The sequence below is a fragment of the Tenrec ecaudatus genome, chromosome 17 (assembly GCF_050624435.1).
Source record: "Tenrec ecaudatus isolate mTenEca1 chromosome 17, mTenEca1.hap1, whole genome shotgun sequence".
NCBI classification, from domain to species: domain Eukaryota; kingdom Metazoa; phylum Chordata; class Mammalia; order Afrosoricida; family Tenrecidae; genus Tenrec; species Tenrec ecaudatus.
This window is the reverse complement of record NC_134546.1, coordinates 60,744,322-60,761,606: the sequence shown is the minus strand read 5'-3', so window position 1 is coordinate 60,761,606 and position 17,285 is coordinate 60,744,322. Positions and strand designations below refer to the sequence as shown.

Below are 17,285 nucleotides of genomic sequence, written 5' to 3'. Positions count from 1 at the left end.
TCTTTAGAGGAAAAGTAGGGCATCTCATCATGGACTCATGCCATATTGGAGATAACTTGTTCAATCCTGTCTTTTTTACTGGTAAGAAAATAGCTACCCAGTGATATGCCCAAGTTGGCTGTTGGGAGAGCCAGGGACAAATTACAGGCCTAATTAACCTGATCCTTCAGTGCTCTGTACCATTTCACATCGTTAATAAATCATATCAGAATCATTTCAGAATCTGGGAGGAAATGAATATATACTCCTATGTTGCCTGGCTCTTATCCCTCACTTTCTGATTTATTTGATAGGGGGTTTGCACCGGACATTGAGATTTTTTTAAAGCTCTCCAGGTGATTCCAACATGCAGCAAAGTTTGGAAGCCAGTTGTAAATGGAATTAGTGTTTTTAAATAGTTGACTAGAATGAAGTCAATAGTGCAAGTTTACATCCATTTTGATTCCTTTAATCACATATTTGGCTAAGTTTTGTCCTGCATTAGGCCTCTACTCAACTACTCCCTGAGCACAAGAACACTTTGTTCTAATAACTTGACATTCCATGATACTCACCTTCCCGACATGATCGCTGAAGACAAAGTGGGTGCATAAGCAAATGTGGTGTAGAAAGCTGATGGTGCTCAGCTATCAAAAGACATAGCATCTTGGGTCTTAAAGGCTTGAAGATAAACAAGAAGCCATCTAGTTCAGAAGCCACAAAGCCCACATGAAAGAAGCACACCAGCCTGTGTGATCATGAGGTGTCGATGGGATCAGATATCAGTCATCAGAGACCCAGAACAAAAAAATCATATCAATGTGAATGAGGGGGAGCACCGAGTGGAGACCCAAATCCCAGCTGTAGACAATTGGACATCCCCTTATAGAAGGGTCACAAGGAAGAGATGACCCAGTCAGGATGCAGTATAGCACTGATGAAACATATAACTTTCCTCTAGTTCTTTAATGCTTCCTCCTTACCACTATCATGACCCCAGTCCTACCTTACAAATCCGGCTAGACCAGAGCATGTACACGGGTACAGATAAGAGCTGAAAACACAGGGAACCAGGACAGATAATCCCTTCAGGACCAATAATGAGAGTAGCAATACCAGGAGGGTAATGGTAAGGTCAGGGGAGAAAGGGACAATCTCTCACAATGATCTACATAGAACCCCTTCCCAGGGGGCTGGACAACAGTAAAGAGTGGGTAAAGGGAGACAGCAGTTGGTGTAAGACACGGAAAAATAATAATTCATAAATTATCAAGGGTTCATGGAGGGAGGGAGAGTGGGGGAGAGGTGAAATGAGCTGATACCAAGGGCTTAAGTAGAAAGAGTTTTGAAAATGATGGCAACATATGTACAAATGCGCTTGACACAATTGATGTATGGATTGCTATAAGCTGTAAGAGCCCCCAATAAAAGATTTTATTAATAAAAAATTTAAAAAGATTTGTCCTGAACAAAAGATTTCTGAATCAGGTTTTCTTTTCGCTAGTTTATGTTTTGTAAATGAGATAGCCTGCGATAAAATTCTTCTTAATCGTGAAATTGGAGACGAGTTCGTTGACACTAATCATGAAGGAGAAAGCTTCCCTGCCATCTGTGTTGTGGCATACTCTGCTGTTGTTTTAACTCGATAAACTTCTAATTACTGTTAAGCAGATTGTTTATGAGGTTGTTTTAATATTTTAGAAGAAGTGTATATAATGCTAAAGAGGCAAAGAAATGGTTCCAGATTTAAAAACAAAAGACGTTGCCTTTGAAAGTAAGTTAATCAGTAATTTGGGCACATGGGGTTGTTTTATAACACATTTTCTACGTATGTCCTTGCTAACTGCATGTTGCAAGGGATGTGAAATCACAGCGTGGTGTAACCATTCTATGGTGCTGGCCTGTACTCTGGCATAATGCTCACCACACACTTAACTCGAAAACATTCATGATTGGTGAGTGACAATTTGTTCTAAAATGCTAGTTTTAAATAGGACTTGTCCTTTGCATTGCCAAATGTGGAGCGTATGAAACTGAAGAGATAGAGATAAAAGATTGTCATCAGATAGAAGCATTTCATAATTTTAAGTCTTTTATGGAAACAGCAGCAGGCTGATAGCAAGAAGCTCTGTGTGAAGGTCACTAGAATTCAGTGTCACTAGAATTCTCATTGCTGCTCTCTTGCTGCCAGAACAAATTACTGTAAATTTAGTGATTTGAACAGAAATTGACCATTTGACGGCTCCGTAGATCTCACCGACCTAACATCAGATGTCAGCGTAGACAGTGGTCTCTTTTCTTGGTCGTTCAGATATTCAGTCAATGGAGCTATAGAACTGAGATCCCCCTTCCTTTGTGGCTTTCGGATAAGGGCCATTCCCTGCTTTGTCCATTTCATTTTCAAAGCCTGCTACAAGAGGTGAAGTCTCACACTTAAAGTAGCTCCCTCCTCCTCCTCCTTTCCTCCATCCCCTGTCTGACCTATGCTATGCCCCCCTCTTCCACTTGGTAGCACTCATGTGATCGGATTGGGCCCTTAGAATCCAGGAGAAGCTCCCCACCTCAAAGGTCCTTAACCATAGTCGCAGATGCAATTCCCATGAGCCATGGAAGGTAACATACTCGCAGACTCTAGGGAATAAGGATGTGGACATCTTAGAGGGTGACTGTTCTGTACATCAAATCAACAGTGGCGTCAAGGAGCCAATATTAATATGAACATAGTTGGTCTCAGACGTACCCAACAAATCAGAATGAGTGTTTACCATTTTCTAGGCATTGTACTGGGCAACAGGACCATCGTGATGATAAACAAGCTAGACACAGTCCATGTCTTTGTGCATGTAAAGTATAATGGTAACAATAAGGGTTGGATACAAATTCTTCATGTGTTTTATAGTCTTAATAACCAAAATCCCCAAATGTATTTGGCCTACTGCCTTTTTTTCAGAAAAAAAATTACATTATGCCCTCTTCCCCAAATTAAAAACTTTTTTTTACCATAGCATGTAATCCAGGATAAAATAGAAGTATCTGCTTTTATAGCCCCCCCCCCCCCCGGCTCATTTCAATGCCTTGCAGGAGGTGGTATTGCCCACTTTGAGAAACTGATGAAAACTCTTAAAACTCGTTCTTTTGGCCCATTCCTCACCCTTACCCACAACCCCAGTGCTGAGCGTGCCAGATGCTCACTGGATATTACCCACAAAGGCTGACTTTGTTTTCCTTGTGTTGAGTTGGGAACCTGGTTTCTCTCTCTCTTCTACTATTTTCTGCTTCAAAGGCAGCGAGGAATTTTCAGTTTGGCCATCCAGACTCCTGACAATTTAGTATGTAGTCAGAGAGACATTAAGGAATTTTTTTTAATGGCCTTAAGAATTATCATGCACTCAGTTTGACTTTTCTTAGTGAAGAATTTAGGATGCTAACTGCAACTCAGCAAATGCTGTCATTTAATAAAGTGGTAAATTTTTGCTTCCCCCTCCCCCCAAGTTCAACAGCCTGAAAGCGCTTACACAGTCAAAACAAAACAAAACAAAAACAACAGTTGCTCCAAACCAGTGCTCATCAATAGATAGCGAAGAACTGCCAACCCAGAGCAGACTGAAGCAAACTTCTCAGTAGGGCCTTCCTGTAAATGGATAAACTTTTAAAATAGTAGAAAAGATATACTATCTATTGTTTACTATTCTTAGCTTATCTTTCTCATCTGCTACTCCTTGTGCTGAGGCTATGAACTAGATGTCTGTCCACTCTTTGAAGGTGAAATCATGCAATTCTTAGCACTTTTTCCAAGTTCTAAAGATAGTTGTACTGGGTTTTCTCAGGGATGCTCATCAAGAGTATCTCCCTGCCACCTAGTCTGTCTGATTCATAGCAATCCTATAGGGCAGAGTAGAACTGCTTCTGTGGATTTCTGAGACTCTGAACTCTTTATGGGAGTGGACAGCCGCCTCTTGCTCCTGCAGAGCAGCTGTGGTTTTGAACTGCAGACTTTGTGGTTAGCAACCCAATGTGTAATCCACTACACCACCTGGGATCCTTAGTCAAATGCATAGTTTGTTCTTTATTATGTAATTTTCTAAAACAGCAATGGGGGATTTTAGTAATACTGATTTGTGTAAACATACCAAAGCCAAAACTGATGGCCTTCAAATCCATGCCAACTCATAGGTTTCCAAGACTGAAACCTTAAGGGAACTGACAGCCTCATCTTTCTCCTGCAGAGGAACTGGTAGTTTGGAACTGCTGACCTGGCAGTTAGCAGTTCAATGCCTAACCCAATACATCATCGTGGCCCCTCGGAATAAACATGTTATTAGATCCTGTTGAGTTGATTCGAACGCACAGCAACCCAATGTACAACAGAAAGAAATACTACTATCTTCATAATCGTCACTGTGTTTGATATTGGTTACAGTCACTGTGTCCAATCCATCTCCACTTCAGGTTTATAGATCGCCTACCAGGCATGAATTTCAAACTTGACCATCGCAGAACTTTTTACCAGAGTGGTAGCAAGCAGACTGCCACCTCTTTCTTCCATGGGCCACGTGGTAGGTTCAACGGCAACCTTTCAGTTAGCAGCAGAGCTTTCACACTCTCTTCCATCAGGGCTCTCCGTTTGGGCTACAGAGTATAATGTACAGGGGCTCTTGGGTACCTTGTTGTTCCAATACCCAGCTTTCCATCCAAAATCCCACTCCTCTTTGGCAAGTTAATGTTATTTGTGGACAATTTCTTCATTGATCTATGTGTTTCCAAGTAAATAAACAGATTGCATACATTTGTGAAAGGAAAATAAGTTCAGAATGCTGAATAGGAAATTCATTTGATTTGCTTATGTAGAGATGCATAATACTAATGAGGATGAAGGCAGGGTTAGCTGCTTTTAAAGACCTAGGTGATTTTATTTCTGATCATCTTTAAAATGTGACTAGATAATGCTCTCCAAACACTTTTAGATTTGGTTTCTCGGTGCCTAGCAAAGTGTAGTATCCTGATGGATTTAGTTCTTCTATTAAAACGTACTTATTAAATGCAAACTTGTGAAGAAAGCTGCAAGTTGAACAGCACTTTAATCAGTACCTTGGATGAGGTCTGGTAAGAGCAGATGCTGATCAAGAGAAAGACTGAATGTTATAACTATTTTACTATCTTTATGCTTCCCCAAGGAAAATGCTGCAAGCCACGGCATGAGCCAGGTGTGGTTGCTCAGCAGAGGGCTCATGAGCGGCAGGTAGGGTAGGATGGGCCAAGTTTCAAGGGACTGGGTAATGGAGCCTGTACCTGGTTGTTGGGTAGCTGACCCTAGAAAGAACAGGAAGGTATATGGCCGCCCACAAGTGTGAGAGTTCAATAAGGGGAATAATTAGAGAGTGGGTTCCATCGGTTTTTCTAAGAGGAAACTGACCAGCCTCCTGCCAGAACTTCAAAACCAGGTCAGGGCAGCATTTGTGGGACATTATATTATGAACTGTGGATGGTACAATGATAAAAATGACCGAGGTTTTCTTGATTCTCTTAAAAGCAGGGGAAAATCTTGTGGTTCTGGGCATTGAGAATATGAGTGACTTAACTACATGCCATGCCACAGAGAGACAGATGAACTTCACGGACTACCTTGAAAGCTTCTAACAGATACGTTCCATCTTTGGAAGTCAGATTTGAATTATTAAGGCGGCCTTTGTTTGTAAATGGAGTGTCTACTGAGCAGGCGCTATGGAGCGGGAGACATTCATATTTGCAGTGGGCGCTGATGGAGTGTCTACTGAGCAGGCGCTATGGAGCGGGAGACATTCATATTTGCAGTGGGCGCTGCTTTAATGGATAGCAAAACTCCCCTGACCTTTGTGAACTATTAGCAGGGACTAGACCCAGATGGCTTCGGCTGGAGAGGGTGTGGTTAGCAGAGTCTAGTCATCCATTTGTCCAAACGTGTTTCTGGGGAAACAGATCCTCTTGAAGCAGATCATTTTGCTTCCTACTGAATGTAATGCTTGGAAAACAAAACACTCTGTAAATGTTTCCATTTGAAGTTGAGACTGTTGCTGCCGGGTTTGTTTTTTCCTCTCCTCTTTCCCTCTGATTCTTTTAGATAAATTATAGCAATGCGAAATTGTTGCAAAATTGACTAGCACAACTAAGAACACCCGGGTCCTTAAAAGCAAGTAATCATTGCAGTTAGGGAGACCGGGGGTGGGGGGTGGGGTGGGGGGGATGGGGGGATGTAATGGGTTAAGCTTTGGGCTGCCAAGTGCACGGCCTGCAGTTTGAACCCACCAGCCATTCTGCCTGAGGAAGCGCAGAGTGCGCCCCATAAGGATTTGCAGTCGCTCAGACACGAGGAACGGTTTTACTCCGCTTCATAACAATAATAGTTAGTGAATATGTTTATTTATTTGTTTTACACCTAAGATAACTTTAGCAATCACGTGATTAAGTAATAACAATGAATGTTTGCAGAACAGCCCCTATGCTTCATTGTTAAACTCCCCCACTCCAATGAAAATGGATTTCAATGTTTTGTAACCCTAGGTATATGTAGTATAATAGTAATTCATGGGGAGCTTGTAATTCTGCTCTCTGAGCTGATGTAAGATAAATAAATTCTTACAGAAGAGTGTAATACTTCTGCAATATTAAGCTGTCTGGTTTACATCCATGCTTCTCATAGACATCTTCAAATAAAGCAACCCTTTTTTTAAAGGAGGATCAATCACATTTTCCCACTCCGTAGAATTATCTATTGGCTTTAAATCAATATGTATAAAGTGTTATTCATATTATTTTTAAGGAAAGCTGTCTTTTGTGATGTCACTAAGGAGGGACATTGGTGGCACCGTGCTTGAGGAGCTCGGCTGCTAAATGAAAGGTCAGTGGCGGCATGACCCACCTGCCCCCGTGAGCTCGCCGCCTAGGAACCCCCAGCGGGCAGTTTTCTGTTCTGTCCGGCTGCTCCACGTCGGAACCAGCCAGGTGACCGCAGGATCTGCTTAGACGGATGTCGAGATTTACTTTTCAGTTGGTTGGGATTGCAGAGGTTAGCAGCTCAGATTTCTTTGCAATCGCTACATCTCCTAGACAGCGATTCTCAACCTGTGGGCCGACTCCTTTGGGGATCAAACAACCCTCTCACAGGGGTCGCCCAAGTCATAACAGTAGCAAAATGACAGTTATGAAGTAGCAACAAAAATAATTTATGGTGGTGGGGGAGGGTCACCACAACATGGAGGAACTGTGAAAGGGTCGCAGCATTAGGAAGTTTGAGAACCACTATCCTAAAGGAACTGGCATATTTAGACTATTGTTCTCCCAGTGAGCAGGATATCAGGAAGTGAACAGAGCAGTGTGTTGCTCAACGGAGCTTTTTTTTTTTTAAATCATTTTATTAGGGACTCATACAACTCTTCACAATCCATACATATATCAATTGTATAAAGCACATTTGTACATTAATTGCCCTCATCATTCTCAAAACATTTGCTCTCCACTTAAGCCCCTGGCATCAGCTCCTCATTTTCCCCCTCCCTCCCCTCTCCCCCCTCCCTAATGAACCCTTGATAATTTATAAATTATTATTTTGTCATATCTTACACTGCCTGATGTCTTCCTTCACCCACTTTTCTGTTGTCCGTCCCCCGGGGAGGAGGTTATATGTAGATCCTTGTAATCGCTTCCCCCTTTCTACCCCACCCTCCCTCCACCCTCCCGGTATCGCCACTCTCACCACTGGTCCTGAAGGGATCATCCGCCCTGGATTCCCTGTCAATAGAGCTTTTACAGGCTTTAAAATCCAAGCAAAATATCCCGGAAAGGCCTTCATGACAAAGGCTTTTTGTTTGTTTATCAGTATCAGAAAATTTTACTCTGTCACTGAAAATGCAGTAAAGTTACACTTTGTGGGGTACAGTTGATGAATTTTAACATGTATATAGATTTGATGCCTCCTATTTGAGAGAAAGTTGGGCCTTGAACAAGGAAGGCCACAAGAGAATTGGTACATTTGAATTATAGTGCTGGCAAAGAATATCGAGAGTACCTGACTGCCGAAGAGCCAACACACCTCTGTTGGACCAAGTACAGCCAGAGTGCTCCTGAGAACCAAGGCTGGGAGACTTTCTGAGATGGTACAGACGGAGCGGTGTTTCCTTCTGCTGTGCGTGTACATAGGTTGCTCTTGAGTGGAAACAGCCTCCGTGGCACTGCACAGATGCATAGATAGATGCATGTAACTGCTAGTCGGACCCAGAACCTCCCACATGCTGTCCTTCAGTTGTTGTGCCCGCTGTCTCCTTCCTGCCATGCCCCTCCCTCTCCCCCAGCAACCACTGGGACTATAGTCTTGTCTTTTTAAGAATGGTCTAAAAATGGAATCATATTCAGCAAAGCACCTTTGACATGCATCTAAATGATTTTGTGTATCCATAGTTCATGTCTTTGTATTGCTGGTAGCATTTAATTATATGGCTGTACCAGATTTTGTTTATCCATGTATTCATTGAAAGACACTTGCATTGTTTCCAGTTTTTATGACTAGAGTTGCTATAAATATGAATTGTGAACTTACATTTTCTTTTGGGTAAATTCTGAGGAGTGGGATTTCTAGATCTTATGATAAGCGTGTGTTTAACTTTACAGGAAACTGCCAGATTGTTTTCTAAAACGGTTGTTCCGTTTTGTCCTCCTCACCAATGCACGAGAGTCACATTAGTGCTGTGCTATGATCCGCCATTTTAATACATTTATGGTAGTATCTGATAATGATTATAATTTGCATTTTCCTAATAGCTAACGATGTGGAACATCTTTTAGTGTTCTCTTTATTTTTTTTTTGGCTTTCAATCGTCTTTAGTAAATTGTTCATTTTAGCCTATTTTTCTGTAAAGAAAACTTTCAATTTTAGATTCATAGAAAAGCTTCCAGGATATTATACAGGGTTTCATATATCCCTTGTCCATCTTCCTATCATGCATTTACCAAAACCAGGAAATAAAGAGTAGACCCTTGCTATCAGCCAAACTTCAGGCTTTATTCGGATGTTGCAGTTTTTCTGTCTGTTGCAGTGATCAAAGCTGGGATTCCTTGTTGAATTGAACTATTAGTCATCCTTAGTACCGACTAGTTTATGATAATTTCTCGGTCTTTCCTTGTTTTTCATTACCTCAATTGTTTTGTCTTTAGTAGGAAGGGAATATTTTTTTTGCTAAGAGCTAGCTATTAAGATCTCCAATTCATTGAAAATGATTAGGACAAAGAATGTACAGATGTGCTTTATACAATTGATGTATGTTTATGTATGGATTGTGATAAGAGTTGTATGAGCCCCTAATAAAATGTTTTTTTTAAAAAGATCTCCAATTAAAATGTAGAACTATTTCTTTCCTTCTGTTGTTTCTACTTCTGTGCATTTATGTGTTTCTTTTGGTTAATGAAAAAAAAATTGACTTTGTGTGTATCTCTATCCTTTTATATCTGTGTGTGTCTCTTTTTCATTTACTTTCTTCCCAGCCTCTCCATAACCTTCAAAGTATGCTTCCTTTGGTGTGAAAGCTATTTTTCTTGATATTATTTTCCTAATAGTGGCCTTACACAGTATTTGTCTTTATGAGACAACACTACTTTGATCATTTTAAGCGGTATGGCCACGTGTTTTGTATTGTTCCTCAAATTCAGCTTGTCTTGTGCTTTCCTTATCAGTAGACTTGGGTGTGAGTTTGGGGGAAGAATATCGCAGAGGAGAAGTGCTTCTCCTAGCATACGATCGCATCATCATTTGGTGATAGTAGTGTTTGCCACGTGTCTCTTCTGTAAAGAGTGTTTTTCTCTTTCCACACACACACTGAGCTGACAAGTCCAGCCCACACCCTAAAAGGCCAGTCCCAAGCCCACTGCTATTGACTCTATTCTGATTTATAGTGTCTGGAGGACACAGGGTATAACGGGCTCTGGGGGTTTCTGAGACCAGCAGGACGGGAGACTTGCTGGCAGAGTGGGATTCCTCTAGACACTCAGTGTGTAGTTAAAGAGCTTTGTAACACTTGCCTGAGCAGAGCAGAGGCCAGGCTGGTCTAAGAGGCTGATGGTCAGAGAAAAGAGGCTATCCTGACTAGAGAACTGTATCCTCTGTCTTTTTAAATGTTATTTCCCTAGTAAACCCCACTACCTTCAGTGTTGTCTCTGAGTTCCGTGTGGCCACTTCAGTGAGTTACAGAACCCAGTGGAGAAACAGTGTGATGGGAGGGACAGCTGGAGTCAGACTTGTGTCTCTGAGAGAGGAGGTAAGCCTGGCTTCTACCTCATAGCAGTCAACCTTGGACTGATGCTGATGGTGCTCCCGGGATGAAATTGAAGGAGGGCAGATGACCCACCGTGTCATTTTTGCAGTAATTTAAACATGTTAGGTGTTTTGTGTTAAGTTGCTGTCCCTGTGCAACACAGCCAAACCCCGCCTGTCATCCTCACAGTTGGTGTTGTTGGGACCATTGTTGCAGCCCCTCCATCAGTCTGTCTGCTTGATGAGGGTCTCCCTCTTTTCTGCTGACCTACTTTACCAATAAGACGCCTTTTCCGGGGACTAATATCATGCCCAAAATACCTTAGATGAATTCGCCCTGTCCTCGTTTCTGTGAATCATTTTGTATGTTTCCAGTCTACTGTATTTTTTACACGAATAATGTACACATTCTACATTCATTTGCCAACCATGTCCTTTACCTCATGAGGTTTTTGCAAGCACAGTATGAATTTTTATACAGCATTGTTAAAAAAAATTGGCATCATGTGCTTACAAAAGTACCTCGTGGGAGGAAGATACAGTTGGCCAAAAACAACAACATAACACACTTGTTATTTCCGTAAGAACACAGTAATGTCAAGTTTGTTTTTTGTTTTACGACCCAATGTCCCAGGGTCATATTGCTGCTGTAACAAGCTACCACAAATACCGAGGCCTAAAACAACGCACATTCATTATCCTACTGTTCTGTAGTTGAGAGGTTTGATGCACTGAAGAATCACAAGATTGTGTTGCTTTCTGTGTCTTCTAGTGGAGAATCTGTTGCCTTGCCTTTTCCAGCTCCTTTACCAGTGCCCCTCTTTTCTTGACTTGCACCCCCTTCCAACCAATGGCCTCACCACATTGTATTTGAACGAGATTTTTCCCCCCAACATGTGTCTTTTTAGTTGTTAAGTTTAGACCGTTTACATTTAATGTAATGTAATTATTAATATATTACTTTTCTCAGTATTTATTTCCTCTGGTGTTCATTTCTCTGATTTCTTTTTTCCTACCACCTTTTAGGTTACTTAATTGTTCATATTTTATTTTGTTTTGGTGATTGTGTTTTTGCTTATAATTTTATGTAGTTTTATTTCTGCTGCTGCTATTTTAGTGTTCGAAACCACCAGCTTCTCTGAAGGAGAAAGACAGGGCTTTCTACTCCCGTAAAGGGTTAGTCTCAGAAACACACAGGCGAAGTTCTATCCTGCCCTGCAGGGCCACTTTGAGTTGGCATCAGCTCAATGACAGTGAGTGGCTTTAGTGACTATGAGTACTTAGCTTTTTACTGTTCCTTAAGAGCCAGTATTTTTCTAATTAAACTAATACATAGGAACCTTACCAACATATACGTCCCTTAACCCTTCCCTTTATTTTATAGTTACCTTACATATTGTATAGGGTCCCTCTACAATGGTGGTTTAACTCCAGCGAAGGGCAGACTCCTGTGCTGGGTGTAGTACAGGTGGCTGCCCTCCCTGCACGGTCTTTTATTTTCTCAGCTGACTAAGGGATGGATTCGTAGCACGAAGGCACTTCCTCTAAGTAAACCAGGAACGAGGCGGCAGACCAAACACTAGGTTTCTCATAACAAACTGCCTTATCAGGAAACTCAAGGTTTTAGTCCTTGTGAAGGAGGAGCACAGCGCCCTCGGACAGGTCCTGCTCCCAGAGCTGCCTCCAAGCCGTTTGCAGCCCGGATGCCCAGGGCTTCCCTGATGTGCAAGGGATAGATACATGGTGTGTACGCAAACAGTCCACTGCCTTCAGCCTCTGTCAGAAGAGTCTCGATTATATTTACGCAGATATCTAACCCTGGTCATGATCTTTTCCACATTCCTGAAGATTCAGGTTATCCCTCTGACATCACTTCCCATTTGCTAGAACTTCCTTTAGCAATTGCTGCAAAGTCGTTGGCTGGCACACCCATCCTGTGGTTGTCCTCCATCGGAGAATGCCTTTACTTCCCTTCCCCTGCACGATGTTTTTTCCTAAGACAGAATCGGGGTGACTGTTCTTTTTTTCAGCACTTTAAAGATAACTCATTTCTTTCTGGCCTCCGTGCTTTCCAAAGAGAAATTTCAATCATTTGAATTCTTTCTCTGTGAGTAATATGTTTTTGTTCTGATTGTTGTCAATTTCTTTAATTGTCTTCCGTTTTCTAAAGTTTGGGTTAGGATGTGTTTAAGGATGGATGTCTCTGTGTCCTGTTTGGCGATTTGCTGATCTGGAGTCTTTTAAGTTTTTGTCTTTCACAATTTGGAAAATTTTAGAACTGAGATAGGCTCTTTCCCTCGTTTTTTCCCCTTCTATCTTTGCTATCTTTGTTGGTCAGATTGGATAATTTGTATTCTTGTTAAGTTCACTTACTCTTTCCATTGTCACCTTCCTGAGGCTTTCTATACCATAAAGAGCTACAGTCTTGGAAACCTAAAGGGCAGTTCTAGCTTGTCCTATAGGATCAGAATTGACTCTATTGCAGTGAGTGAGTGAGAGTTTACATATTGGTTATTAATTTTTAGCTTCCAAAATTATCTTGTGTTCTTTATATATTCTATTATTTTTCTGAGTTTTCCTATCTTTCTATTTAGTTCAAGAATGTTTTCTCTTGTTGATACATTTTATTATGGTTGCTTTTTTATCTTTGTCACTTAACTTCAACATTAGTGTTTTCTTGGTATTAATATCTGTTGATTACTTTTTCCCATTCAAGTTGAGACTTTCTTCCTATGCCTGGTAACTTTGGGTTGTATTCTGGACATTTTGAGTATGTTATTAGATTTTGGGTCTACAAATGTTGAAACGTTTGTTTTCACAAGCTACTTCTGACCCAGTTAAGTTCAGATTTCAAGGCATCTGTAGGATGTGGTCATGTCAAAGTCTTTGTCAGTGCTGTTTGAATTTGTACCACGTGTCTGCCACCCAGTGGCTAGTCTGGGGCTTGGGTGGTCAGCAGTTTGAGCCCATCAGCTGCTCCGAGGGACCTGTAAACCTCTTGAAACCCAGACGCAGTTCTCTGTCCTCCAGGACTGCTCGGCGTCAGAACTGACTCACTGGCAGTGATTTAGTTTGGGGTTCACTTGTCGTTGCCCTATAGCTGCCATGAGGGGCTAAGTGTGAGACCATACAGAAGGGAAAAGGAGGGGCCCCACAAACAACAAGAGATTCTGGGGACTTCCTTGCCTTTTCTGAGTGTTAGGAGATCCTTTCCCTTCTCCTCAAGCCATGACTAGGAGGGTTCTCCCGAGGCTTTCTCCGTCCATGCCAACAGTATTCATTTCTCATGTTTGAGCTATGTGATCTCAGGTGGAAGGACACCCAAGGGAGGAAATTGTAAGCTCATTGCTGCTTTGGAAATACTCTAATTTTGATTCTCTTACTCAATGCACCTGCTGCTGTTTGCTTTTCCAAGCCCTCAAGTAGGTGACCCAGGCATACTGTCCAGTAGTTTTCCAGTTCTGTTCTGTTCTCGCCTCACCTCTCCTCCCCTCCCCTCCCCTCACCTCTTCTCCCTCCCCTCTCTTCTCCCTCTTCTCCACTCTCCTCTTTTTGAAGAACAGAAGGAACAGTGTTTACTGAACTGTGCCCAAAGCTGAGCCAAAGGGAGTCTCCCCAGATTCCGTCTGCCTCACGACGCTTTGCAGATTTCTTCTGTGGTATAATGATGACATCAGAATCATACCGTACATCCAGCTTCGTGGAATTACATGTGCATCACCACAAAGGTGGTGCCGCGTAGTATGTCTTATTATAATGCTAAATCTCTAGCCAGTGGAATATGTTTAATATGCTAATGTCTTTAGTGTGGCTGACCTGTGGTTTATGACTCTTTTTCTCCCTCTTTCATATTTGCTAGGTTAGCAGGCTTTCTGACCATGGGGTTTTAAAAAGATACTTTTCTGTCACCTTTCTCCTATTGGGGAGAACTTTGTAAAACTCTTTCAAGAGCACAGTGTAATCTTTTGATAATGCTATGCAACATCCTCCGATCCCCCTTTGAAGCTGTTGCTGCTTCATTAATCTGAACTTCCTGGTCATGCTTCAGGGAAGGGCAAGGGTGGGTAGGGTCAACCTGAAGAAGTAACTGCTTGTGTATTTGACTAACACCAGATCAAAAATGAAGCAATGCATGCATGAAACAGTATACAAAGATACCTACTAGAATACAGAAAATGAAGCTTATGATTATCTGTTAAAGTCAACTGAAGTTGGACAACCATGAAGTTAGCCAAACTATGTTAAAACTAAATCCTATGTTCTACTGCTTTATATTTGAGAGTACTTCTTTGGTTTGTTTTGCATTTTCTTCTGTAAATTGAGAGTTGTCAATAGATTAAAATAGAAAACTTGAATTCTTCATATCCATGATTCTTTCTTAATAGCAAGTATGGCTGCGGAATTTTCTAAGACCGGCTCCCTGACATGTTCTAACTCTGGTCTTAAAGTTTCTATAACTTGGGAGGTTCGAGCCCAAGAACTTTCTGCCTTTCACCGCGGCACAGGCTAAAGACATGTTTCTGGCATTGCTAGCTGCAAGCCCCAGTATGCCGAGCAGAGAAGTCGCGAGGACCGCACATCCAGCCTGGCTCTTCCCGTTACAGTTGTCCTTGGCTTAGTTAAGGAGCAGTGTGCTCTAAGTGGATTCTACTTGGCCTGGATTTGGTGTCATTTCTAATCAGTTGTATTGGAGCGCTGACTCCTACTGGACACACAATGAATGTTTCTTCTGCACTTTTCCTCCCCCTGGACAGAACACAGCTATTTCAGACCTGTTGAGCTAGGGCATTCCAGACGTTGTCATGTTTGCTGAAATTTTACTCTCCAACTGGGGAGGTCCTGCCGGAAAGAACTAAAGCCTTCATTGCCTTTTGAAGAAGAACTTGGGACTTCAGGGAGATCACAGTTCCAGTTGTTTCTGTGGGGCTCAGCCGATGGGTCAAGTTAAGGGGTGGTAAATCCAAGGTTTCACTCCTAAGTTTTCTGTGGTGTGCGTGGTCCAATGGATGACATAAGCAAGGCCTTCTCCACTTTGATTAAAGAGTTTCGTCTTCCCAGGGTCATAGGAGGACTTGCTTTTTCAGGAAGAAGTGATATGCAGGAATGTCAATGCGTTACTCCTGCCATAAATGGGAGAGCCTCCTGGGATCCTCAGGGTCTGTGGAATCTGATGGGGTATAAGACAACCTTTTCTTGTCCTTGACCTCCAGGAGGACTGCTGAGAAAGATGACTTTGAACCCCATCCTCATCACCATCTTGTTTAGCTGTATTCTCTTGCAGAGGCTGATGAAAGTGTACATACCCCATCTTGCCTAGCATTGGGACTTGACTTATAGGTTGTTCATTTCATTCTCTAGGAATTTGCCAAGAAACTGAAGTTTTGATTCAAATATATTTTGTGTGTGAAGCCAGAGATATACTAGAGTTGAGATTCCTTTATTTGATTAAGGTAAGATTGTTTAATATTCCTTCTCAGACTTGTATTCTAATGTGCTTTTTAAAAAACATTTTAATTTTCAGTCTAGAGATACTGACCTCTGAAATATGGCCTTGTTTTACTCTTTGAATTAATGTTTCACATGACAACTTCCAGATGCCTGGAATGGTCTTTTTTTTGCCGTGCTTCTCAAGCTCTCCTGAAGAAAAATGCTTGTATATTAAACATGTCATATGAATTAGGATTTTCAAGCAATGCCAAGTAAAGGGATTTCAGGTCTAGGAACCACAATCTGATGTTTAAAAAAAAAGGCTGTTTTTGCTATAGCCAGGTAATTATAATCAAGTCAAGCATGTTTGGGAATTTTGATTGTATAAAGCCCGGTCTGGTTTGAAAGAGAGCCCCTCTTATGTGACGTGTAACCTGAGATATGCTTACTAAGAACTTTGTGTGAGATGTGTCTCTTTGCTTGCATTTTTACAAAATGAATTTAATATTGTTTCCCCTTTTATTAAAGAGAGAGAAAACTGGACATCTGCCCCCATCCCCCAAAATAAAAGTGCTTTGCATCTTTTCTCTGTACACCACCATGCTGTGGATTAGATTGTTTTCAGTAAGGGCAACAAAGAGAGGGGGAAATAGGCGGACACTCTCTTTCCTTACCAGTTGTATTTTATCATTCCCATTTGGAAAGTTTCTACTTCTGAATATTTCTTAGTTTATTGGCAGAAATGCCTTGCCTAAAACCTGTCTTTACTAAAAGTAGTCAGACTTCTTCATCTTCTCTTTCTTTTGTCTTTTAGTAACAGGCTGACATTGACATTAACTGCCCTTTAAGACGTGAGGGACTGTAGGTGAAGGCAACTGATGCCGATTTGGGGTATGCACTATGGATCATTGCAGTGTCATACTAGTGTCACTGTGTGGATGCGATACATTTTGGTGGTATAAACATGAAATCCCTTTGAAACAAATAGAGTTTGAGAAAAATAATAGTTCGTATCTGAAAATTTTATCTCCAAATTACTGTTTTTTATATATATGAGCTAGATACCAGTCTTCCTAAATGTTAAGCTACCTAGTCATCATGCCTTGTATATTTAAACCAGTCTGGATTTAGAATGAAAGTACTTGTACATTTGAATTATGGAAGGTAGATAAGATTAAGCTGCAGAGAAACTGACAAGAATTTTCATTGCCTCCGTGAATTACTGGGGCCAACTTAGCACTATGCTTGCACAAATGAACAGAGAAAAGATTGGATTTGTCAAGGATTTTGTCTTACTTGGACCTACAGTCAACGTTCATGGAAGCAACCGTCAAGAGACCAGATGACACATCGCATTGGGAAGATCTGCTGCTGCACAAGACCTCTTTAAAATGTTGAAAAGCAAGGATGTTACTTTGAGGACTAAGGTGCGCCCGACCCAAGCCATGGTATTTCCAATCATCTCATACTCATATGAAAATTGGACATTAAATAAGAAAGACCAAAGAAGAATCCATGCATCAGAATTCTGGTGCTGGCGAAGAATCATTAAAGTGACATGGGCTGTCAAAAGAACAGATCAGTCTGCCTTGGTAAAAGTGTA

At 41.5% G+C, this 17,285-nt stretch overlaps 1 protein-coding gene across 5 annotated transcripts in view; it reads left to right on the top strand.

Annotated features, from left to right (window-relative positions):
- GLCE (glucuronic acid epimerase) overlaps positions 1 to 17,285 on the top strand; it is a 114,677-nt gene that overhangs the window by 43,191 nt on the left and 54,201 nt on the right. For 3 of the 5 annotated variants that reach the window (XM_075535254.1, XM_075535253.1, XM_075535256.1), the window contains one exon: positions 15,614 to 15,705. The exons of the other annotated variants lie outside the window; for them this stretch is intronic. The gene's annotated coding sequence lies outside the window, so the exon portion shown is untranslated. The remainder of the gene's footprint in view (positions 1 to 15,613; positions 15,706 to 17,285) is intronic. 5 annotated transcript variants of the gene reach the window in all.